This window comes from Nylanderia fulva, unplaced genomic scaffold (assembly GCF_048542155.1).
Source record: "Nylanderia fulva isolate GAGA-0341 unplaced genomic scaffold, ASM4854215v1 Scaffold35, whole genome shotgun sequence".
NCBI classification, from domain to species: domain Eukaryota; kingdom Metazoa; phylum Arthropoda; class Insecta; order Hymenoptera; family Formicidae; genus Nylanderia; species Nylanderia fulva.
The window spans coordinates 91,855-118,930 of NW_028190422.1; the positions used below are offsets into that span (position 1 = coordinate 91,855).

Below are 27,076 nucleotides of genomic sequence, written 5' to 3' on the forward strand. Positions count from 1 at the left end.
AACGATTCTTTTTTATTAACTTTAAAAAAAAAACCTTATATTGTCATGTAATTTCCGTGAATTTTTTTACTAGCAGTCACGCATGCTAAAAAACATGTAGAAAAATTGTTACAGCTCGTATGATTAATAGGCTAGCTGGCGAAAAAAAGGCGACTTACGCTTCAACAGCATTTCAAAATACACATACATGTTCTTTTACTAATTATTAACATTAGCACTCGCCGCGGGTGAAAATGACTCGTGTAAACTATATATGTTTCAGTTGCTACTACTGTGCAATTTTTTTTGTTCCGTTTGAAAAAAAAAAAAAAAACTATAAAATATAAAGTTTCGCCAAGTTTTTTTTCGAACGAAATATAATAATATCGTGCCAAAATTCTCCGGTGCGAATAGTTGGCAACAGCGGCGCGCAGTGACCATAAAAACGAGACGCAAAACGGCGAACAAGCGCGACGGTATGAAAATCACGGCAAAACCAGCTCTCTGGTCGAGCCTCTTCTTCTTCCTCTTCTTCTTCCCCGCCCGAACGAACGACCTAATCGAATGAGTCAGTGTGAATTCCGGCCGACTAACTTCTTGGCACTGCGCGCAAGGTGCAGCGAAAAAGCGGATCGAAGCTCGACAGGCGACCGAGCCAGGAATTCCAGCGGCAGTTGATCGCGAAAAATGCGAAGGCAAGCTTTTCGAGAAGCACCCCGTGTTTCCATTGAACCCTTCTTCACCCGCTGCTGCGAATCTTAAGCGTCACTCACACCGAAATAGGAAGGCGTTCGAGAATCGAAGCGAAATATGGTACCCTCGCTGATTTGCATGGAAAACTTGTATTATGCGGAGCTCATGAATATCGTTACTCATCAAAGTGATATTTTCAAGAAAATAGCGGCTCTATTGCCACTGAAATCGAGTCGCTTTATATAAGACCGCAACTACACACGTATATGTACAATTCTCGCATATACTGACTCGGTTAAAAAGTTTCGTTCTAAATTAATCTGAAAAGCTAAAATTTAAAACTCCTTTTTTCTTAAGATGATTGGAATTAAAGTAAATTGTCCGCTATTCGCTGAAAGTTTGTCGGGGAAAATTTAATGAAGCAGAGTTTGAAGAAATAAACACCTTACTTTTATACAAAAGGCGAGTATTGCACAAATCGGATACGTCGGTTTTTTTTTTTTCGAAAAAGATTAATGCATGAACGTGCACGACCGAGGCGAACTGATAGAAAGATGGATAGGACTTAAGTGAAGAGTAGCCTCGCTGCCGGATAATAGCCAGAGGTTCTCACTCTGCCTGGGGCTCGTCATAATTTACAGCATGCTGTTCCGCTCTCAGCCATATATAAGAATACCTAACATATACTGTAGGCACACGAGTGCACGTGCGCACACCCACATACGTATATATTTCATCGGTAACTCGCTATCTCGTCCTAACTCATTATCTCACGTTAGATCGCCTCATCGTTCTCTTCCCTCAACCTCTTCTCTCTCTTTCTCCTACGGAAAACTCATTCTTACTCGACGCAGAATGAACCACAAAAAGGTTCTCATCCGTCCAAAGCGTAGAGGTTCTCACGAGCGCTCGTGCGTGATAAACTTCCTGCGATCTCTCGTAAATTGTGTACAAAAAGAAATCGAATAAACACAAAGTCCACACAATCTCGTTTTCTTCGACCCAACTTTCATAATGTTTAATTGAAGAGTTTTTAATATATACAGGGTGTCCCAGAATTACCGTATCACACGTTAATAAGAGATTTCTGAGGCGATTTTTCCTCAACGAAAATGTCCAGGCACCAATAATTTTCGAGTTATAAATGATTGAAAATAAAAGCTATTTTGTAAACTAAGCCTTGTAAAAATTAATTATTAACAAAACTGCATTTTTTAGATAATTTCAGGTAAAGTTTACTTTAATAGAATTTTAATTCAAGGCTTAGTTACAAAGATACATGATTTCAAAAATTGGGAACATTAAAAAAATGGTGACCTTTCTCGACATTTTCGCTGAGGAAAAATCGTCTCCAAATCGCCTCAAGAATCTCCCATTAACGTGTGATACGGTAATTCTGGGACATCCTGTATGTGTACAGTTTAATTAAAAAATTATATGACTTTATTTTTAACTATTACAGAAATTCGGATGTTAAATTTACTCAGGAACTATAATTGTGCCTCATCTTATTCTTCAGGAAATTTTGTGATTTTATTAAACAATATTAACGAGCGTGTAATCATTAACTACAAATAATATCATTTAATCGATGAACGCGGATATACGAGCGCGAACAATCATCAGAATGATCGGAACTACGCGAATTATAAAATCGTAACCCGATTTTACGCTTGTTATGACGCGTTAATTAGAAAAGTCGAAAGCAAACGCGCATTCGCCGCCAATTGAGAACCTTCGCAATCTTCCCCTCATCCCCTGTACCCTTCACCCTTGTTGGTGGCGACCACGGACCGATATAATTAGCGTGTTTAACTCTGATTTATAATGACGCTGGAAACGCCTACTGTCCGTGAGCCGTATCAAGCATAGAATTCACTGTGCGTATATAAGGTGTATCAAGTATTACGCATTTCGTCATTATATAGAAAGAGCTCTTAAAAATCTCGTCGGCAAACATATAGTCTCAAGAACAAAATATTTGACTCGCGACGTGTATAGGAATTAAAAGCATTTACATATTTTATAATCGTGAAAAAAAAATATTTCGAAGGATAATGGGCTACGATTATTTATTTTCGATAAAGAAAAATCATTTCGTAATTCCTCGAAAGATATATGATTAAGGAGAATGCCAAAGGCGACGTATCCCACATTATACAAATAGCGTGTCATTCGACTAATTCATAATTATCGCTTTCAATTACAAGCGGACGTGTACATAAATACAAGTCCTAGCGTCTGCACACCTGTTTATTCACGCTTGTCGGTATCGTTCTCCTCTCTCGAAAGTCTCGCGCAAATAGTTACCCAACTAATCGCTGCTCGGGGACTCACCCGTTACAACGTCGTATAACAGTGTCGAGCAGATGAACGCAATTATGTCGCCCGTGAGCACGACCACTTCGCTAATTTGAACTCAAAATAATCATTGCGTCGATTCGTATTCACTTTACTTATATCTCAATTTGAAAATCATGTTTGGGAACAAATTTTTTTTATACCTCATATTGTAGAATATTTTGTATATTAGCCTGTACGTAGGTATGTATTTAACATAAGAAATTCATTAGCAAAATATTTTGTTCTGAAAAATTGTGTGAATTATCAAAATGACATTTTTCGCCTATTTAAGATTTTATTTATTTATGATTTTAAAATGTCGACCGTAAGCACGACCACTTTGCTAATTTTAACTCGAAATAATCATTGCGTCGATTCGTATTCACTTTACTTATATCTCAATTTGAAAATCATGTTTGGGAAAAAAAATTTTATAAAATTGTGTAAATTATCAAAATGACACCTTTCGCCTATTTTATATTTAATTTATTTATTATTTAAAATGTCAGCCGTGAGCACGACCACTTTGCTAATTTTAACTCAAAATCATTGCGTCGATTCGTATTCATTTTTTAATTTAAAATAATCAATGCGTCGATTCGTATTCACTTTACTTATATCTCATCGTCAATTTAAAAATCATGTTCAGGAAAAATTTTTTATACCTTACATTGTATAATATTTTATATGTATAATATTTTATATATTAACCTGTACGTATGATGTATTTAACATAAGAAATTCATTAGCAAAAAATTTATTTTGTTCTGAAAAATTGTGTAAATTATCAAAATGACACCTTTCGCCTATTTTATATTTATTTTATTTATTATTTAAAATGTCGACCGTGAGCACGACCACTTTGCTAATTTTAGCTCAAAATAATCATTGCGTCGATTGATATATTAGCCTGTACGCGTGTATTTAATATACAAAATTTATTAGCAAAAGATTTATTTTGTCTTCTTCAAAAATTGTGTAACTATCAAAATGACGTTTGGCCTATTTAACATTTAATTAATTTATTATTTTAAATTGTATCGCAAAACACATTTAGAATAATAAGACACTAAATACTTAATAAAACATTTATTATTCGTGGGCAATGCAAGCGAATCATATACTTGAAGCAGAATTCCCACGATTGGACTCATTTAACGCGTCGCGTCTTCCGACTTTCCACAACTTAGCGATCATTACGAAGCGAAAGTCGCCATGGAAGTTTCAGCAAAGTACAGTTAGATCATTGGAAGTAGCAGTCTTATGCTTGAGAAGATTGAAATATAATCTCTTCGTGACGCATTTAAAAGTTGAATGAGCACAATAGTCGTCTTCGAGTTGTTCGGCATTTTCTTTGTGTTAGTGACACAAAAAGAGAAACGCCAAGTATTATTTATTCATCACAAAGAGTTTTATATATATATATAGCATCTGAAATTCATGTTCCACATTATATGCAATCAATATCCGATAGCAATTAAACTTGAAATTACTATTACATTTAATTAAATTTTCTGTTAAAAAAAGGAAAGTCTCGCACACTTTCAACCATCTATATACTTTAAAAGCTATTAAATCTTCGACACACTTTCTTCGAAAAAAAGAGGGAAAAAATCTGCAATTCGTCAAAGATTTTCATTAAGTGGAATATTGACACGTAAACTTAGCCTACTGTATAGTTTATAACGCGCTTTCGAAATTTCTTTGAACAAAAGAACCGGAAGCAATTGAAATAAAATGGAATCATCAAATGGACGATGATTGAGCATCCTAATCGCTCGAAGCGGTTTTCATGATAACCAATTAATTAGCGGATATGCGTAATGTGGGCTGACGAGAGCGCACAATTTATTTATATTTTTTATCTTTCGTGTATCCATATGGAAGAGCGACAACCGCGGAAGTCGCTCCAATGGCTGTCTTTCCCTTGTCTTTCTAACTATCCGCGACTCTCTCTCGTTCTCATTCAACTGTGCCCCGAGCGCTTGACTTCTTAATACGACAGCTGAAAGTCTACCGACTCGTCAGCGATTTACGAGCCGCTCGTAATTTATCGTTTCCCCTTCTTTTTCGCGCAGCCGAGAAAATGCCTGGTCATTTACCTAATTGTGACTGTAACGCGGAAATAACCGGGTGACTGACAAAGTCGTCGGCGATATATCTCCTTCTCTCTATCGATCATTATTTTACCCGTTACAAATTGCCAAGCGACACCATGCAATTAACGCGAACGAATAAACAAATTGCGCACGAGCTTCGCGATTACTATAGCGATCGCGAGCCGTTTTACAAGCCTAATCGTCGTTATTAGCTTTTTGCCTTCCTTATATACTAGGATTAACGGAATTACATCGATGATCGTTTAACGGCGCCACGTTCCGGCCCATTAAAGATGCGCGTTCTCATAGCCTTTATATATATATATATATATTTTTTTTTTTTTTCATACGCTCAAGCGCGTGCGAAATTTTACAAAGGAAAAGTTTGCAGTATAAGAGCTGGTTTTATATTTTTTTCCGTGCTCGAAAGAATATTTAGAGTTTTTATATATTTATTCGGTTGTACTATTTAATTTTTGGATCTGTCAAATCTCTCGTTCAAATTCGTTATTTTTTATTTATTTATTGTGCCAAGTATAGCGTAATAAATAAATAAAAAAAAGTATCTGAAATAGGATCGTCTAATTAATTGAATAAAATAAATGCGAATCACATAGCCGTACGTAATGGTAGAAAAATGTATTATTGATTCGCGAGTAACTGTTATTATCCGCAACAGAGTTAGTTGCGAAAGTACGCTAATAGTCTGTGTTCGTGGTAATTCCACTTGGGACATAACCGGCTACCGGCTGCCAACCGACTGGTAGAGGCAGATATATGAAAGGAGATTGAAAAGTGATTGATGGAACGACCTGATCGAACTACTATAATCGTTCGATACGAGTACCATAATGGATAAGCCGCGTATATACTACGTGGTAGAGATATTAACGAGGAATTTAAATGTTCTCGTGGAAGCAGTTCTTCTTTATTACGAGTTTAGAATAGGACAGAGAGAAAGAGAAAGAGAGTGAGAAACCTCGATCGTTAAAAGATAGAGCGGAGAGCTTATTGTAGCCTAATTGTCCGCAACTACCACACGAAGGATGTGCACAAAACGCGATGAAATAATTGATTTCCGTGAAGTAAACTTCAAGACTATAATTTCAACGTAATGTCTAAATAAACATGAATGTGTAAATACAACCTATCTGTGTGTAAATACAACCAGTCTGATTGTGAGTCTAAAAGATATCCGACTCCCAGACAAACAAAAAACAACCTGAAATATATCTAAGGAAATTATCTATAAAGTATGAAATAAATTATCTAAAATAAATAGAAATCAGTATTTTTTTTAAATCTTGTACCTTTGTTTCATTTTTTATAAATTTTGCATTATAAATTATAGATAGACAAAACCTCCCCTTTTCCTATTAGTATCAATTAGTATTTTTTTTTTTAATCTTGTATGTATCTATGTTTTATTTTTAAAAAATTTTGCATTATATCTAAATTATAGATACCTAGATGGTAAATTTCGACCGATACATAAAATGATTTTGCTTGAATTATTCCCAAGACCTCCCCCTTTCCTTTACGGATGTGAGATTCCGCGATCGTATCGATGTTGTTCCACGCGAGTTTCTCGAGTATATATAAACGCGACGAGCGAAACGGTAGCACACAAGGAACTTTTCACGCCGCACCGCGATGCTATCGACACCGATATCGCGCGAGCGACGCGATAAACTTGCATGATGTATAAACGCGTCAGCGACGTCACACACGATTCGTTGAACGGACCCGGTTGCGGGCTTCGTCGGAGAGAAGCTAAAGCTGATAACCGAGCATGATCGATTTCTCGAAACACTTTATACGACGGCCGAGAAATCCGATAAAGCTTCCCCCTTAGTCTCATTCGCATTCGCCGCCATAAAACTGATTCGCATTTTTCTCCGGTTATTATATTAGCCTCCATCCGCGCTCGATTGACGTAAACAAGTCTCGTGTAATTTGAATATAACGTGTTTAATCGAGCATGAGCGTGCATGAGGTGGGATATTATATCCGTTGATACAAGCTAATAGTACATAAATATTTACTCTAACATAGTGTGATCAGTTTTAATATTAGAGTGTTTCGGATGTTTAATAGAACAACGTTGTAATATGTCAAATAATTAATAAGAAATAAACTCGAGCGAGTCATAATTGATTTTAAGGAAAGGAGAGCAAGATATTTTAATTTGCTCATAAAACGTTGTGCAGAAATTGTACAATTTTATGAGGTATCAATCATTCAGATTTTCCACTAATTATAGATAGTCATAATTTTGCTATTAAATTTCACTCTTTCCTCCTCTCTTTTTCTTTGACATTTACATTAAAAATTTAATTAATAATAAAATACTATATGTAAATATTAGTCTTCATTACGTAACTCAAAGCGTGCTTGTCGCTGTCTTCATTAAATTTTCACAAAAAGAGTATATTACCAGAGAACCATAAATCTCCTTTTAATAAATAAATTGCAGAACTTACAAAAAAAAAATCATATTTTAATTTATTATTACTCGCATGAATAAAAACTAAAAATATTCAAACGAAAAAAAATATAAATAATAGTATAATTATATTTATTTGTCAAAAATAAATGTTCCTTTCACGCATTCATGTTATAATTAATAGCTGACTATAACGTGCTGACTAATATGGTGGGTATGTCAATTTAATGGCTTAATTAATTATTAAATACAATGTTAAGTTACGGACGATAAAAGAACGCGAAAAGAGTGTAGTCATAATTAAGACGATTGATATATCACGAACTAAGTTCAAATATCAACTCGAGTTAAAACATTATCGCTCGACTCTCTCGATGCACTCGAGTCTCTTTCACGATGCTCGATTACACGACACGAAACATGTCCATGTCAAGAGATAAAGAGAGAGATAAGAGCTGAGAACGTGATACGATCTCGCATTTTCGACGCATTTTCAAAGTATGATCGATCATCGAGTGTTAAGTCCAGCTGATAGATCGCCGCGTGCGAAACGTGCATTATCGCACGCGGTTACGCGTTATCATTCATAACTACATGTACGTACAACAACCGGCGCGAAACGTCGGCCCAAATATGGCGAATCAAAATGGATCGTGTTAGATTGTAGGAGAGCGTGATGAATTAATGACCGGCGTTATCTCTCCGATTAGGCCGATACGCCGTTAAGTTACATTTACAGCGCGGCTCTTCCATACGGAATGACGAGAGCCGGTAAAACCGGTTTTAAGTAGGCAAGTGGGGAAAGATATTATTAATATACTACTTATTAAAAAAAGTTTCTCTAAACACGACGTCGACATTCAAATCCGCATTAATTTCCATAAATTCGATCAAGTAAATTGGTGAAATAAATTACCAAGAATCGCGAAAAAAAAACGAATGTGTAAACTGAATGTTTATTTCTCCGGATATATGTGCAAGTTGAAAATATATAAGACCGGGAATCGGGAAAGTGATAGATGTTGCACAAGCGTTATCTGAATTATGTTCGCGCGGCGCAGAGAGTGCACGTGCAAAAAGATAGTTTACATAGTTCATCCGTGGATGTAAAAGCTGTTGCACGTGAATAACCGACACCGATGCATATACATTGCATATATGCGCGCGGCTCGCAACCAAACATGTCGCGTTTTCATTTCAGCGAGGCTGCAGCGCCAGGTTTTTGCGCGCCTCGCCGTGATTGACAGCAGCGATCGCGACTGCACTGTACATTCACTGCACCACAATTACGCGTGTAATATGCGCGCCGGGAAATAAATTATGCGCATATCTCGTCTTTAATAGATTTATTGTGATACAGCCACGCGCGACGCGTATCGCGCTAACAATAAAGCGAGCCCTGATCCGTCTTCATCGCGTTACCGAAATTGAATCAAATTGCGAAAGAAGAAAAAAAAAAAAAAGAAAGAAAGAAATATCGTCTAACGTAATTTTCTCCGATAAATCGATTTTTCAAATTTAAGCAAAAACATTTACGAGATTACGATCTGATGGAGCAATTATTAATGCCCGGGATGTTATTCGCGCGCTGATCGTTCTCCTGTTACGAAATTCTCGAGAACAAGCATCGATCATCGATTTCCCCTACAAGCTCGCTTTCCTAAGAGCCGCTTAAACCGCGATAATACAATAACAAAGATTGATGCGACGAGATTACGCGATCGTGCCGCTTCGGATAATTTAATCAGACAGTTCGCCCTCTCTCCATTTGCGCGGATTAAATCGATTCAACGAAAAATTTATCGCCGCCGAAACGACCCGTGGTACAACCCCGACAAGTCTTTCTCTCTCTCTCTCTACTCCCGCTCATCCTCGTTCAATCCCAATTCCGGTAGTTTGACACTAATTGGGGCGCAGGTACGACCTACCATCGTTCGACTATATCCATTACGGTGGGCATAGATATATGTGGACATTTGCCGTTAGCTGGTAATACGCGCGGAGGATTCGACAGAATAGCTATTTCGTAAGGGCGGTGAAGTTGAGGGTCGAGGCCAGTGTCCCCTATTATCTCCTTTACTCGTGGGGAAAATCCCGCCTCCCCTTCTTCTTTCCCCTTCCTGTTCTATCGTCGCTCTCGTTCGATTCTCCCTGAAATTGCCTCCGAAATTTCGCAGTCCGCCCGGCGAGAAACTGTAACCGAACTTGGTTCCCCAACTTCTTCCCTGCGACTAAACCTATTTCCCGATCGGAGCCGCATATATTAAGTCTCGTGTATGTGTCATGAATTATTTGAAAATGAACTTTCTTCGTGACCTCGTGCATGGAAGACATATGTGCATCGCTATATGTGAGAATTTTCGATAAGCAGTAAGGAATCAAAGTTTCCTGAATGTGAATGTTTACTTCAACATTAGCCTAAAGAGCTTGTATAAGCGGCAGGCTATATGTAAATTTCCCAAATTGAGTTTGCGAATGTAATCTCGTATTGTCTAACGTAAACTCAAACAGAGCTTTATCTCTTGTAAAAGCACTTGCAGAAATTATACCGCTCTTATAGTCGCTTTGATTTATCTTTATAAGCGTAATTAGGAGCAGAAAATCACAGAATAAAGTTAAAAATAATTTCTTTGAGTAAAGAACCTGATGTAAAAAATTCAGAAACAGACGCAGTAAAACACAGTCTGCGAATTATACAGATTACACGTAAAAAAAAACAATTTACATGCAAAATGCATGTTCAATGTCAATTATCTACTAATATCTAATATAAGAGAGTAACTGGAACGGAATGACTATTTCGATAGATGAACGAGCATGTGAAGCTTAGAAAGATGTTATAATCATCTAATCGCGCAAACGAGAATAATCCGTTTCTTCTAGTCACGCGCGTACCGTACGATGTAACATTTGTGAAAGTATAAAATCCGTATATTCACTCGTATTTCGTCCGGAAAGAAAAATGACCCCTTTATGGAGACTCGTTTCCTGCATTTATCCTTATTTGCGCGATTCAATTTGCTCGAGCGATGACTTATGATTTCCGGCGATCTATCAGACATGTTTCAGAGATATTCTAGAGATATTTCGAATGCAAATCGGAAATACGAGACGATATGAGCGACAAAAACATCTTTCACACTTTCGTCGTTCTGCATGTTTCTTGCAGCTTGTATCTACTAGTTATTATATATATATATAATATTTATTTCAATTTTTATTTTAAACGTGAATTTGTTTAATTTATTGCAAATTATCACTTTTGCACTCACCAGTTCTGCATTTTCAGTCTGCAATTGCGGCTATCAAGATAATTTCCACGGAATCGCTTGCACCAACCTATAAAAATACAAAATCAATAAAGTATCATAAATAAACTGATATTCCTAAATGATAGTTTACTAGGTATATGTAAATCACTTCATTACAGGATAATATATTTATGCGATATTCCTTAATATACTTATTAACACTAAAATAAGAAAAAAATTATGTTCCATATAAATTATATATGTGTATGTATATATAAACAATATAGAATATAATAAATTACTATAATGTTTTTAATAAAATTTTTCTAAAAATTTGAATAATTAAATTTCTGCGAATTGCACAAGCCTCAATTCTTCGTATCATCTCATAAATAATAAAATTTATCGTGTATAAATTTTATACAATTAATGTAGAAAATGGCTGGTTAATATTCTATATATAGAAAATTAATATCGAGGTTTATAATTTATATGAAAGATAAATTTTTATAAAAATTACAATTAACTTTAATTAACTATTTTTCTAAACTTTTTATGATTGATTAGTTAGTAATAAAATGTATATTGCAAAAAATGTGCAACAACTGTAGTATTTAAAGAATTAAATGCAATCATAAGGAAAGAGCTTATAATATCTGCTTTAGTTATTTTTTCACTTCCTGCTCTATGGAACATAATGGGCGTATAATCGACTATCAGAGCTCAGGAGTTGACGTAAATAGCTGTATTAAACGTCTATAGATAATAACGTGCAACGTAACAATATCTATTACGGTGAACGTAAGAAAATGGTATATTCGGTACAATGGGCCAAGAAACTTTCTTTTCTATCCATGTACAAGTCTGGGATCTATGTTTCATTAGAAAGACATTATTCTGTCGACGTATGACGTTGACGTGAGATCACGGGCGATACATCGATTATCGTTTCTCTATATTCTGTTCGACATTTTGTTACGATGTTCTTAGTATTACGAGCGCGTTTTATGCTTATCTTTATGAGCTTTTAACTCAAGGGCGCGTGAAGATATGAAACAAGTAAGTTATATATGCCGACTTTTCCAACAAACAGTAAAAAGAAACATTCACGCAAATGTTAACATCTTAATTTCTCTTCTTCGCGCTCGAGTATTTTCTCCGAAAGGATATTAAATGAGTGCATTATATATTTCGAGAAGATTGCGATAGCACAGCTATAGATAAAATTGTAATTCAAATATCTATTTAGATATTTTAAATGACGATAGAATGAAAAAATAACCTTTTTGTGACTTAAAGTGAATAGATCGATGCATACTTTGTTATATATAGATATATATGTAAATATTGCTTTAGAGAAGATTGCGGTAGCGCAGCTATATATATAAAATTGTAATTCAAATATCTATTTAGATATTTTAAATGACAAGAGAATGAAAAAGTAGCCTTTTTGTGACTTAAAGTGGATATAGATCGATGTGTATTTTATTATACATAAATACATATGTAAATATATGTATATTAACACAAGATTATAGTACTATAAGTTTTTATGTCGTAACTGCAAATTTTTGCAATGGAATCAGCAGTGATAACTAAAATAGAACATCAAATATATATTCAATATTTAATATGTATATTCTCCATTTAAACTATAATTTCTTAAAAGATGTATTCATTTTTCGCAGACTGAAATTTCAGTTTTCAGATATAAAATAGAAACAAATGCCTCCCCCTTCTGTGCAAAAATATATATATTGAGTTTACAAAAAATAATAGAATTATAAATTTAACTATAAATAATAACTATATGTACTTAAATGATGCTTGAAAGCACGATTTTTTAAAATAGAAATTTGAGAAGCTCGCAAGTTTTATTACACAAACAGCTGCATCTGTATCCATATATTTCATTGAGTTTGTGATGACAACGCAAAGTTTTCCGGTCGAATGTTTTCTCACTCGATACAGGGCGAGACGGAAAAATAAACGTCGAAAATCAATGCAACGTCATACAACTGCGAACGCTTTTCCTAGGAAACCGACAGCGACGCAATAAATATCCAACGCAGTAAAACCGAGCGTTAATGCACGCTCGATCGATTTGTTTAATCCGGTCGATATTTCGCACGAGGTCCTGTAAGCTGTGATCCCGATACGATTTGGCAATCCCGTCACCGGAAATAGGCTCATAAAAGTGTGTAACGTGATAAACCAACCGTGACACGCGCGTGTCCGTTGCTACAGATTTCCAACATCATGATATTTCAAAAGTATCGATATGTTATTGAAATATCTTGCGAATCAATATTTTTATCGAGAGAGACTCTTATACAAGAGAATAACAATTTATTTTTAAAATTGTGATATCGCTTCGCGCATTTTTTAAAATCTATTTTTTATTACGATATTTCCGTAGATATTTCTTTTTTTAAATGTGTTATGAAGATAAACGAGATGTGTGAATTCTAGACAATTCACTAGTATAAAAGAAAACGCAAATCATTATGCCACCTAATAACGAGATTTTCCATATGAGCTGTCATTAGCGACGACGGTAATTTGTTATACAATGTGGTCGACTACAACACGCACATGACAACGCTTTTATTACTTTTCGTCGAAGACACGTCAGCCAGTTGTCTAATGCTTTATCATTTACCGTTATTATTACAGCTTGAATCATTGTGCTCCGTATCAGATATTAAAAATGCTTATCCAAGTCTCGCAAGATAAATCTGATGACACGAACATTTCATATATATATTAAAGTAATTTTCATTGAAATCTGTAAAATGTTTTCGACTGTCGTATAACAATATATTCTAATTTTTCTGTAATTACTAAATGCAACAAATCATATCGGCATCTATATGTGCGATGAGTTTACGAAATGACAATGGATTCCGTAATTTTCTGAGCAAACTTATCGCGCTCAAAGTAATAACGTTGCTTTTTATCGTTCATGCCGGCAGTGGCTGCTCGTTTGCGGACACGCGGAAAAATCGTTAAAAGGTCGTTAAGCACGAATTACGGTCTGGTCCGAGCTAGCTGGCCACTGAAAATCGCGTTTTGCTTCGACGCGATGGAATAGAGCCTTTTAGCTCCGGAATGTAGTAAGCCCGATTATATTGGCAACGCAAAAGGATAAAAGAATATGTAATTCGTACATACATTTTATTTCTTTGTACTCTCAAGCACAGTGAAACTCGACGTACTTTAACGAGCAACAAAATACTACTTATAGAAATCTGTAACCCATTGTTATTAAACAAGATTTATTATCTCAATAATGTCAAACTATTAAAAAAATAAAATAAAATGTAATCTTTTTAAAAGCTGAAAGTTATTTTTATAATTGTAAGTCTTCTTTATAAATATAATTATATATATATATATATATATACACAATTTATTATATCCATATATGTATATAAAATTTTTCAGTAAACTCTTACTCCGAATTTCCTAATTGCATAATAATTATATAATTGAAAAATATCTCGGAATTTATTGAAATGAGAATGTCTGTTGCAATATGTATAACCATTTTTTTTAAAAGTGCGCCTCAAATGCAGACTTCGATACAATGACAAACTGCAGTGCATATTGCATACACATGTCGCGCCCACTATATACTTTATTTTCGAATCGAGACATGAACGAGGCACGCGCAAAGCACGCATGCACGCACGCTAGCGTGACACTTGCAATCTCGACCGCTGGCGGAAATACATACCGACTCCGAGTTAATCTGTCGAGAGAGCATGGGCGATACCCGCGGAAAAGTGTCGATTCGTGATTTGCAATGTTATCCTGCTAAGCCAGCTTTATGGAACGAAGTGTCGAATATATATATATATTCGACGAATAAAAATATTTATGCACTTGTGCAGACTCGTTTTTTTAATACCCGAATTCACAGTTTTTCGTATTTATCGCAAAGAAAATAATCGTTCATCTTTTAAAAGAAAAAATCGTGCGTATGTGCACACAATATAGACTTTATATTTTCTATCATATTTCATTTATATCATGTAATTTCCAATATAATATTACGAATAATAATTACACTTATACGTTTGCATTGAACCTGTTTCAAAGTGATTAAAATAGCGAACGCATATAAAATAAAAATTTTTTTTATATAGGTATAACTGTGCAGAATATCGTATAAAAAAACATTGAAAGTTTTTTATTACAGGAGAGTACATAATATTTAAATCCCTCAAATATGCGCTACCACGTTTCTCTCTAATGCAATCCCTTCTCCTGCTCTCTTCCATATAAATAACTCAGAGTCGCCAAATACGTTTTCGGTTGGCTTTTACGTCATCATAAACCGAACGGTAAGTAGCGTCGAGAAAACCTCGTAACCACCGAAGTTGTCACCGCTTTCAGACTCGAGACATAAGAAAACGCATAAGTCGCGAAGAGACAAGACGATTTGTACTTCACTCGGAGAAAGCTCGGAAGTAGCAAGCTGAATATTACAGACCACTCCTTTATCTTCAGGAGTCGGTGGGCGCTTTTACAAGTGCGTCAACGCAAGTACCGATATTACGAGCGCTTTCACAGCGAGGTAAAAAAAAAAAAAAAAGAAAAATACACAAACAGTCGGCGCTGCCTCAAAAAAATTCTGTCAGCGTCGACGTCTTACTTACGCTCGTTTGAATCGTCGAATTTATTCCGGCTCATTCTGATTTTATTCTCCGCAGGGAGATACGAGAATCTTCGCGATGCAGCTCGAAAATAAAAATAAAAAAGAAACGTGAAGTGTAAATTAAAGTACAATATATATGTATATATATACATATAAAATTGTTAAGCTTTCTTTCTTTTTCAAAGAATAAAGAATGAGAAGCGTCCCCTTTTCCTAAAAATGCTTCTGTCTAGTATAAGTGTATATCGAATGTTCCCACGAACCCGGGTAAAAAAAAGAGGAAAAGAGGTAAACGAAGCAGCAGAGGCAATTTTCGCGTTCGACTTCCACCGGTCTAGTTGTTCCGTTTAAACCGTTGTTCACTTACACCGCGTGATTACCGATGATAGCCGCAATTCTATGTGAATTGCTGCGAATGTTTTGTACCGACAAAAAAAAACAGCTCACTCTGCTGGTCAAAAAAATCAAGTACGATACATTTATAAACCGTTATGTAGAATCATATGTATATATTTGATAAAATCTTTTAATGTGCAACTGTGGTAACTAATAATATTTTATATATTAATTTTGTGTATTTATACATAATACGCTATAACGATAATTTTAATTAATTCTAGAAATCATTATCTTTTGGCTAATGAAGTGATTGCGAGATACAAGTCATTAAATATAACTGAAATTATTGCATTCGACACACGACATTACTTTAGAGATTACGAGTCACGTAATCTCTAAATAAATATACTATTAAATTATATATCGACAAAAAATTCCAAATAATTAATTATAAATAACTTTAAGATAAACTTTCGATAAACTTTGAGATATTATAGAAAAAAATTTCGTGACAAACGCGACAAATATTAAAAGCAGAAAACAGAGCTCGTTAAGCCAATGTTTAATTATATTCACGATCGCTTTGAGGTAAGGAAAAAAATGGCAAAGTGGCCTTTCCTTTCGAAATAAAATAAAAACAAAAAAGAAGAAAAAATATCGCGCATCACTGACGCGGCTCGTCGGACGAGCAGTATGCGTTACGAGCGTCTGCTTTTTAAAGTTCCTCCATTGTGGCGTCATTATATGCTCCGATAAGTCCGGTAATGCCCTTTAATAAGTAGCTCGGAAATATAGCGAGATATTGGAAAAGAGCAATTTGTATTTGACGACTCGACATCTTGTAAACCATACCTATTAACGGAATAAAAAAAATTTTTTACTTTCCCTCTATTTTGCAAATGATAATCGGCTTAAAATGCAATGAACGGGTATCTCTAGATCGACCAGTCGCAAGTTATTTGCGTGGAATAATAAATACGATCGATCGGGCTTAATAGCGGTGGAATATTTTATAATAATAATATTAATAGCACCGCTATTTGTGTAGAAAAATTATTAACTGTGCATTTGATGTTTCTCTAAAAGAATTATAAATGCCATTAATTAATTTCATTGTACACAAAAATAACATCGGTTTATATTTAAATAATTAATTTGTATCGTCTAATAAACAATTCTCTTTCCTGCTCGCTTATATTTTCATTTATTTATGTATTTATTTTTTTTAGTTAAACCTGTGAAATATATTTCACGAACTTTATTATCTTGACACAAAAGTGCTGAAACTGCTGAATGTGTCTGTTTATTGATGCATTAAACATCAATATGTAAAAGGTAACATCAAAAATATCGCATTGAAATATCGCACTGTAATATAATATGAGTTTTAAATTATTCTCGTCATCACATTTCCTGAATTTTATCCAATCAAATTTACATAATTAATTACCTCATCGAGAAAATATCCAGTAATCTCATTATAATTCATTCAAATAAATTCATTTCAATTTCTACGAATTATCTAACATTAGTTGACGCAAAGTCGATATTTCATTAATGGATTTATGAGCTGAAGTGCGAAACAACAATGAAAAATATATAACATCAATTTTTTATCAATAATACAATTGTACTAACGAATTAAGAAAAATCAATTTTATATATTTTTCAGTGTTATTCACATTTTATGCATATAAAACAAAAAAGACGATAATTAGAATAGAGTGCACATTTTAAAAACGATATACATATATATGTTATAGAATATAAGTAAATCTGTATAGAAGAAAAGCGAGTCAAAAAGATAATAAAAATATACTTTGTAGAGATGAAACAAAGTTGATATTTGTCCATTGAAAATACGATCAAAGGCCAAATGTGTAAAGTTTTGAAAATTGCACATATTTCAACAATCAAGTTCCAAATGAAACATGTCAAAGCTTAATGCGTTCTCGTCATGCACCGAAATGCAAGATTAAAATTTAATTCGCGACAAAGTCTGGCAAATATGAATAATACGCCGTAGTTATATAAAGTTGTGAAACTTTGCTAAGAGAAACAGACTTCAAGTTTCAACATACACACAATTTTCCGCAATAGACATTTTTCGAGAAAACTTGTCGGCCTATACCAAGAAGAGAGGAGTATTTTTTTTCCACTCACAGTCAACGTATGTTCATTTATGACCGGTTGTTAAAAGGCCCTACGGTTTACTAACGACGCTAACGGGTGTGCAAGAAAAAAGAGTCGTCGTCGACATAAACGAAAGTCGTACTCACAATAGTGTACCTCGTGTAGGTCGATAAATAATCCTGTGGGGCCACCGCGCCGCCACTGTTGAGTCCCGTATGCCGCGTACACGTACATGGGACACGCGCGCGCGCGTGTGTGCGTGTATCCTTTGTCCCACGCGCGACGGTAATTCTACCTTTCTCTCTCTCTCTCACGCTCCTACCACCCGTGTCGAAAGAAGGACGAGAAGAAGCACGAAGAACGAAGAAGAAGAAGGCGGCAAAAGAGCCGAACGCACTTTATTATTTACGTATCCACATTGGTCGGCGAGGCAGAGAACAGCAGACACATTCACTCCATTTCGCGCAGAAGAAAAAACGAGCGGATACAACGACGGGGACGCACCAACAACAACGTACGCACGCACAACTCTCACTACCAACTTCACGCCGATGTGTGTACGCGCGCAAGAGACGGGCACGCATGTACACACACACATACACACACACACACGTGCAAACACTCGCGCGCTGCTCGACCGTGTCGACCGGACGAGCCGAGGAGACGGTCGGCCGAAGCCAAAGAACAGCGAACGAATATTACGAACACACGCGCGCGCGCCCGCGAAGAAAAGGAGAGCCGCGTATACGTGTACGTGCACACAAATCCGATATCAACGTTATTGCGAGGAACAAACGCGAGATTTGTTATAGAGAGTCGTTTCTTCCCATCGCTTGCTATTTCGTGTCACGAAAACGTTTTCGGGATCGCGTTACCTCGATCGTGTTTCGCATATAACGTCGTACCGGCTTGAGCTCTTGGCGTTCACTGAGCCAACGTCCGCCCCTTCCCCATCGTGCACAATGCTGCCACCATTACCACCACCACCACCAACCACGAACCACTACCACCACGTCAATTCTGCCAACGACGCTGGCCGGTTCTGTTCGGTACTGCCGCTACGGCTGAGCGCGTGGTTGGCGTGATAGCTGCATTTGTCAGGATGATTCTTCCCTCAAGGGGAATATCGGAGCAATTGCAGTTTATGCAGTATTGAGTTTAGAGTTTGTACACTAAAATTGAAACACGGGAGAGATTAGACCCTTTATGCGATATTGGGAAATTGAAAAAAAAATATTTATACAAAAATATCTATAATTATATAAATAATCAAGTGCAACATTACACGATAGATCATAAAAATGTATACATTTATGCAGTATTGAGTGTGCACACTAAAGTTGAAACACGGGAGAGATTAGACCCTTTATGCGATATTGGAAAATTGAAAAAAAAAAAAAAGATTTATACAAAAATATCTAAAATTATATAAATAATCAAGTGCAACATTACACGATAGATCATAAAAATGTATACATTTATGCAGTATTGAGTGTGCACACTAAAGTTGAAACACGGGAGAGATTAGACCCTTTATACGATATTGTAAAATTAAAAAAAAAAAAAGATTTATACACTGTACAAAAATTACATAAATAATCAAGTGCAAAATTACACAATAAATCATAAAAATGTATACCTATTTTTATGCAATATTGTGTGCACAGTAAAATTGAAATACGGGAGAAATTAAACCCTTTATACGATATTGGAAAATTTTAAAAAATATTTGATACACTGTAAAAATATATGTAAAACTACATAAATAATTAAGTGTAAAATTGCTAAATGACGCGATATAAATAATGAAAATGTATATATTTTCATTATTTATCATGCAATTTTACACTTATCAATTATGTAGTTTTACATATTTTTTTTTACAGTGTACCCATATCGCGCGCGAGAGAATATCGGAATAAAATAATTTTATATTAGTATTTACAATGATTTATAAGATAAATAAATAATATTATCCACAATGAAATACGAATGGAGGAAAATAATAAATTCCGATGAAATAATTGAATTCTGTGATGTTGACAAGATAAAAATGAAACAAAATTATATATGTATAATAAACTTCGATCGATAACGCAATTATATCATTTTTATTATTATCACAAATAAAAACGTGGAAGATAAATAAAAAAAATATTTTTATTATTAGGTAGTATATTTATATATTTTGCCAAATTAAAAAAAAACTGTATTAATGTGATAGAAAATAACGAGCTTGCAATTTTTTCCAAAAATTCAGACATAAAACCTATAGAAATTGTATGTATATAATAAACTTTGATCGATAATGCAATTATATCGCTTTTATTATTATTATCACAAATATAAACGTGGAAGATATTTAAAAAAATAATTTTTATTAGTATATTTATATGTATATTTTGTCAATAAAAAAAAGAATGTATTAATGTAATAGAAAAAAAACAAGCTAGCAATTTTTTCTAAAAATTCAGATGCTATAAGACCTAGAAGTTATCTTTAAGATGTTACTGGACATGTGCGCTCGTTATTATACACATGTCTATTTCGCGTGTTATACGACATGGTCGAACAATAAACTATGCGTTTACAGCGTCGTAGTCCATCCATTAGTCTTCGCCGAAAACTGTGAAACTCGCGATGACTTCGTGCCAGGAATTCGCGCGATGAATCTCGCGCGAGTCTGGCCAGAAATAGCGTACGGATAAGAAACGAGAGGAAACTGTGTGGCAAGACGAGGAGTTCAAAAGGAATCGTTCTACCGGCACGCCTATTCACCGGTGCGACTAATTGCGCGATCTTTTGAGACGCCAAGCCGAGAAGCAACGACTCGCAAACGACTCGCGACCAAAAGACATTTTTCCTCCAGATTCTAGTTACTACTACTAGCTTCGAGTCAACATTTTTGAAATTCAAATTGCACGCAGTCTTCTCGAAGAAATGATGGCTCGCATTCGCGCCACTCATTTAGCGTTAAATGCGCTTGCTTAGTTTGGACTTTTATCCAGAAACTTGAACAAGTTCTACAGTAATTTTACGTAGATTAATTCTTGTCCAGATTGACGATAAATTGGTTCAAAATTCTGGCTATCGGATCTTTTATATTGTTGATTCAATATGAAGAGTGTTGAACATAAATTCGAGATAAGAGTCAGATAAAAATCGATGGTTATATTATTGAATAAACATACGGTTTTATATAACATTAAGTGTGATTGCCTAATTGACTCATTCAAGAATTGAAAACATGACATTGTTGATGGAAAAAATTGTTGAGAGATATAATAGCATTTAGGATTACGTAATTCTCCTCACATATCTCTTTTTTCATATTTATAAAAATAACATCAATTATGATACACACACACACACACACATACAGACATATAGAGGCATTAACTGTATAATCTGCCAAATAGTTTCAAAGAAAGAAAAGACATCATAACTATCTTTCCTTAACTTTAGCACATTTTGAGGCAGATAAAAGTACAATTATTTATTTAAAATAAAAAAATATCTATTAAATATAAATTCTCGTTTCTCTTCTTTTTATTAAAGTTTCACCGAACTGTAGAAAAAGTATACGAGTCGATTGATGGTATTTTAGAGTTCAATGTTGTGTTGCCATTATGAAATTTGGACGGTATCTAAATTAGATATTTGAATTTTTTATGTATTTCTAATATTATACATCAAATAAATTATGAACCATATAATTGATTATTTACTGAACATGACAATTTCGTTTTAATAGTCCATAATGCGAATTGAATTGAAATGTGCGCCATCAGTGTGCTAATAGCCTTGTAAAATCATATATGAAAATAAATTTTTACATTGCCAATAAAATAAAATATATCAATTTTTTTCTTTTAAAAGATTGCATATTTAATTAACTTTTTTAAAATAACTCTTTTTAGTTCACAGTTCGATTATAAAATTTAAATAAAATGTGATATAAAAATAAAAATAGACAAATAATTTATGATTAAAATGCAATTATATGTACATATACCTATATTATAATAATCCATTAAATATATAAAATCACTTACAATTATATGTATGCGTTTATGTTTTAAAAATCGTAAGTTTTTATTGATTTACCGAATCATAATTTCTCATATTCTATTTAATTATTATTTACTGCATGTGTGCGATATACATAATTATTTCAATCTTCAACAATTCATATGCTTTCTTCTCTCTTTCCATTTTTAAATAATTTACATTACCTTATTATTTTTTATGCGCAAGACAATCGTTTCCTTTATAATTTTTAATTCACCGATAACAATTGCTATCGTGAATAAGTAGCATAAAATATTACATAAATTGATTAAGGATCGCTTTATATATGTAACGGGTGAAAGAAGATGGCAGTTGTAACATCATGTAATAATAATCGACGGAAAGGTGCGGTCACTTTAATAACGTCCGTAAACATCAAATTACATGGACACGTTTTAAGACTCTCGTCGCTTTTACAGCCTTCTACATCCATATCTCCGCGCGAGGTTCTGCGGCCTATAACGCGCGTTTAAATGCCAAAGGCGTCTTTGACCATTAAGCGTCGCGAATAAAGTGCGGAAAAATATGCGCGAGCGAGACGCAACGGTAAAGAAATTGCACGCGAAAACCTCCGAGCGTCCGTAAACGAGCGGAAAAGTTTTATGCTCTCTTCCTTCTTCCTCTTTCCCGCACATACGAAAAGGGAAATGCACATTCGCGGAAACGCGTCGCTCGGGAAAACGTGAAAGTTCGTAGTTGGCGCACGTATTCGAAGCTTGAAAAATATGTGGACTCGGGTTCTCTGCCAGCCAACCAGGGTTCCCAACGATACTGTTCGCGGGAAATGAGTGCATGCTCATCGTGGACGATGGTCACTTCGCTAACAGTGTTTTACTTCTCGCCGCGTGTTGCACTTTTAACGAGGCATTTATCACCAGTCACCGGGAATTCCGCTACGTTTCACCCCGCGTGCATTAAATATTAATTATCGTGGAATTCTAACACGTATCGTGATATCTTTTTAATATTTGTCCAGTATAACAAAAAGATAAAAAGACCTTTATACGTATGATTCAAATACGCAGATATACATATAAAAAAATCCAACACACGCACGAAAAGTAATATCGGAAATTTTACTAAAATGCTCCGATTGCAAATTAATTATCGCGTATTATAAACGTAATACACATTCTCCAGAATGAAATATTAAACTCTTCAAAATACTAGTTTGTTTCAATTTCTTTCAATCTCACACGGTTTTTCATGCCTTTGCAACAACTTCACACGCGTTCTTGAAATCTCAAAAAACGTTCTCACGTCCATAACTATTTAGCTTTGCACTTAGCAGCCTGCGTGTTACTTCTTATGGTATTTGCCATAATGCGTTTGTACAGCGGGGAATTTCGTCTCAGTGAATCGGCCTAAGTAAGGAGAAACCTAAAAGAGATTCCGCATTGACACGAATCCACTAGCGACCCTCGACAATTACGCTTCAGACCTATATAGAACACCTGGTGGATCGATGAGGGCAAAAGACCCTTCTTCGCCACGCTTCGTCTTCGGTATTCATCGAGGGCGAATAAATTCGGAGCAGTAACCGACTATTCCACGACGAAATCTCCGAAATTTTACGTGGCAGTCAAATCGCCCCTCTGTCGAAATTCGTTTCGGCGAATCAACGAGAATTATTTCGCGCATAACAATTTAACATGCATTTATTCATAAATTAATTCTCTCTCTGCATCTCCCTTTCAAAAAAAAAAAAAAAAAAAAAAAAAAAAAACAAAGAAAAAATTAAAATCAATTAATTCTGTGAAGAAGTTTTCAATAATCTCTGTCCCAAGAGATTAAGAGATAAATTTGAAAAGAAAATGTATATTTGTGCATTTGCTCGGCACTTTTTCAATATTAATCCATATGAAACAATATTTTCCGCCCATATATTGTTATCAAACGTCAATGCAACTTGCAAAAATAAAAATATTCAAATAAAAGAGTCGTGCTTGGCATATATGACAGTGTTCGACAATGTTGAGAAACCATTATTTTTCAAAGCGACGAAAGAGAAGTACGACGATAAATCAATATCTAGAAAGCGCTACGGGCATATCTCGTATTCAACGACAATCCAGCTTATCGCTGTTCACACAATCTATGTAACATGCATCGTGTATCGATAATAACATCTACCGACTCGATAATATCTACTCGACTGTTTGTTTGACCGTAGTTATCGCGCTTAATAAAGAGATATGAGTCGTCGTCGACGAGCGATTGATTCGGCTCTACTGGCGTGAAAAAGTATAATAATGTAAAAAATATGATATAAGAGCACAAGCATCTTGCATCAAGCTGTTAACATTTACTGGAAAAAGAATCCATCCCAATAAAAGTGAATTAAGTGAATGACAGTAACACTTGGGCTTCAACATAAATAATAATTTAAAAAAGACATAAATGTCTACTGTTAAAAATAAAAGAAAAATGTATTAAATATATTAAAAGAATTCATTTAAAATGTATTCGATTTAAAGGTAAAAGAGATAAGAAAAGCTTTGTTTCTCTTACAGTAAAAGTCTTTTTATCTTCAATCGCTTACAATCTCAAAGGATGCATATACACATACATTGGTACCTTCATACATTTTTCTTAAGAAAACCTCGAATTGATTGAGGAACTCTCAGATAAACAGAAGTGCGATGAACCCAGGACCTCACACACATGATGTCGAATAGAGGATAAAAAGGGAAACGGGGATGTCGCGGAAAATACGAGCACGAATCGATCTACTAAAATGGCTTTCGCGATACGAAATACGTACGTCCATCAACATCGTATGAATAATGAAAGACATCTATCTCTTTCTCTCCTTCTGTAATTTCCAGGTCCTTCTTTATTCGCGTATTGCCGCTCATATATAGATAAAGATATTGTAAAAACGTCGTTATGCGAGAAGTTAAACATAAACACCGACGTTAATTCTCCTGTGTATTTTTCGTGCATAATTTATCATCGGCTTTTTACACGTGATTGCGACTTCTCGGCCTGTGATCGCTAGATCGTATACGTGTATGTATATATTTAATTATGGAAATATTGATGCATCGATGGTACGCATCATTAAATTGCTTGAGAATCCTATTAATGCACAAGTGAATGTTTGTCCAAACGAATGTCATCGTTATTTCTAATATTAATTTTTACAAAATACGATATATGATCAATAAAATGAACATATTATGGCGCACTTCTGTTTTCTCGCAATTTATTCCTGAAATACAATTTCTTGCACGTATATATCATCTATAGAATCTGTCTCGTATATTCTGTCGTATAATATAAAATAAAATCGTCTAAAATATACGGATCTGAAGAGCATTACGGAAAAAAAAAACAGTTGAATAAAACTTGAACGTATCCCGTATCAGAGAGTAGTAGTTCGAAGCAAACCAACTCTGTTACGGGAGATTTTTCGACGCACGATCGTGAAAGACGCTCCGCTTCTCTGTTCTCCAATATCCTCCTCTCTTTTATCGTATAAACCTTCGGTTAAAGACGCTTCCGTTTCCGAGCGCTGAAAGCGCACGAGACACAGGACGAACTTGGTTTCTCGCTTAACTATCGCTCGCGCGGAATAAGACAAACTTTTGCCGTGAATTCATTTCCACGCCTGTCGGAACAAGAGAAACATTCTCTCGGCGTCGTTTCCCTTTCTCAATCTTCCCGCTGTTTTCGAAGGACGAGCCAAACTACTGTAAGTATATTTCCGCAACAAGAGAGATACCCTGTTCTTTTGTATATATATAGAGGTAATCTCATAAAGATATTTTTGCAAAAGATATCGTAAATCGTCTTCGTGACAGATAGGTAGGTTCGAAAAGATGGGTCGAGACTGGTGGTCTCGGCACTTGGATCGATTTTCTTACCTACCTGTCTTGATAGGAATGCTAGCAATAATATTATCAATGTGTCCGTACTTCTAAGTATCGACATGTGTCGACATGTTCTATTTGATATCTTAGCAATTTCGTATGCAAATGCTCTCTACTAGGTATATCTAAATATTGATCTATATGTGTTATAATATACACTAGGTACACACAGAATAGTAATACCACTAATTAGAAACAATAAACATTTTAATTCTTGTATTTGTGTGTACTTTGGACACTTGTTTTTTGCATTTATTCGCGTTTGATATTTTCAAATTAATTACGCGTATCATTTTCTCATTTGAAATAGTGATTAATTTCTTCAAAGCAATTCTCGATATTCTTTTCGATATTTATATTACTACACTGTAAAAAAATATGCAATATATTACATAAAAATATGTAAAATTACGTAAATAATAAATGTCGTGTAAAAAATTACACGATAAATAATGAAAATGTATACATTTTACATTTACTATTCATGTAATTTTACATATTTTTTACAGTGTACAAAACTGCATTTAACAGGCTGAAAAGATGGGAATTTTCAATTCGTCGACAAGAGAGAAGAAGAACGTTTAAATACAATGCTCGCAATCGTTCGATTTCGAAAAAAAAAACGCGTGAATGCGAGCGGTCGATCTCGTAGATCAACTGGAAAGAGCAATATCTGAGATTTTATGTAATGAAACAGTTGGCCAGACGGTTTAATGCCACACTTCTGCATCAACTGTCGTTGACAAGGCTCATAATTTTTGCAAATGTTATATGATCATCGGTGATTGCTTCAGAGAAATCAATCCGTTCGTCGTTACATCGCCCGTGACGGGAGAAACGATATAATTATCGTAGTGGTACTGGGCGAATAATCAGTTCTTTTGATATTTTTTCCAACAAAAATTCTCGCATATCCATTACACTGTTACGAAATTACTAGATATTAAACTTGAACAAATTTAAATAATTGCCGATCAAATTGTTGACTGACATATGTACGGAAGATTCAGAATGAGATAAAGAGATATTTATTACTTGTGTCGAGATTTATCTGCAGTGTAACATTATAAAGAAAAAATGGATTTTCATATTTTGTAAACGATAAAAATATATAGAAACGAATTTGTTTCTAATTTATACAATTTGGACGATTTTATAAATAATACGGTAAATATAATTAAAGT

The 27,076-nt window shown here is 34.7% G+C and overlaps 1 protein-coding gene across 6 annotated transcripts in view; it reads right to left on the bottom strand.

Annotated features, from left to right (window-relative positions):
• LOC114935028 (uncharacterized) overlaps positions 1-27,076 on the bottom strand; it is a 192,890-nt gene that overhangs the window by 79,529 nt on the left and 86,285 nt on the right. For 4 of the 6 annotated variants that reach the window (XM_029307783.2, XM_085485245.1, XM_085485249.1 and 1 more), the window contains one exon: positions 10,833-10,899. The gene's annotated coding sequence lies outside the window, so the exon portion shown is untranslated. Of the gene's footprint in view, positions 1-10,832; positions 10,900-18,092; positions 18,885-27,076 lie in introns of those variants that run through there. The other 2 variants (XM_085485248.1, XM_085485246.1) reach the window with 2 other exon arrangements.